Genomic DNA, 563 nt, shown 5'->3' on the forward strand with positions numbered 1-563 from the left:
ACCTCCTCCCTCACCCCCATCCCAGGCCCCAAGAAGACTTTCCACATCAAGCAGATGTTCACCTGCACATCTGCCAATGTGGTATACTGCATCCGCTGTACCCGGTGTGGCTTCCTCTACATCGGGGAAACCAAGCGGAGACTCGGGGACCGCTTTGCAGAACACCTACGCTCGGTTCGCAACAAACAACTGCACCTCCCAGTCGCGAACCATTTCAACTCCCCCTCCCATTCCTCAGACGACATGTCCATCCTGGGCCTCCTGCAGTGCCACAACGATGCCACCCGAAGGTTGCAGGAACAGCAACTCATATTCCGCTTGGGAACCCTGCAGCCCAATGGTATCAATGTGGATTTCACAAGTTTCAAAATCTCCCCTCCCCCCACCGCATCCCAAAACCAGTCCAACTCGTCCCTGCCTCCCTAACCTGTTCTTCCTCCCACCTATCCCCTCCTCCCACCCCAAGCCGCACCTCCATCTCCTACCGACCAACCTCATCCCGCCCCCTTGACCTGTCCGTCCTCCCTGGACTGACCTATCCCCTTCCTAACTCCCTACCTACC

The 563-nt window shown here is 57.4% G+C and overlaps 1 protein-coding gene across 1 annotated transcript in view; it reads right to left on the reverse strand.

Annotated features, from left to right (window-relative positions):
- LOC109923868 (small nuclear RNA activating complex, polypeptide 4) overlaps window positions 1-563 on the reverse strand; it is a 38,492-nt gene that overhangs the window by 36,496 nt on the left and 1,433 nt on the right. The window lies entirely within an intron of this gene.

Source organism: Rhincodon typus, chromosome 28 (assembly GCF_021869965.1).
Source record: "Rhincodon typus isolate 14 chromosome 28, sRhiTyp1.1, whole genome shotgun sequence".
In the NCBI taxonomy this organism is placed as follows: Eukaryota; Metazoa; Chordata; class Chondrichthyes; order Orectolobiformes; family Rhincodontidae; genus Rhincodon; species Rhincodon typus.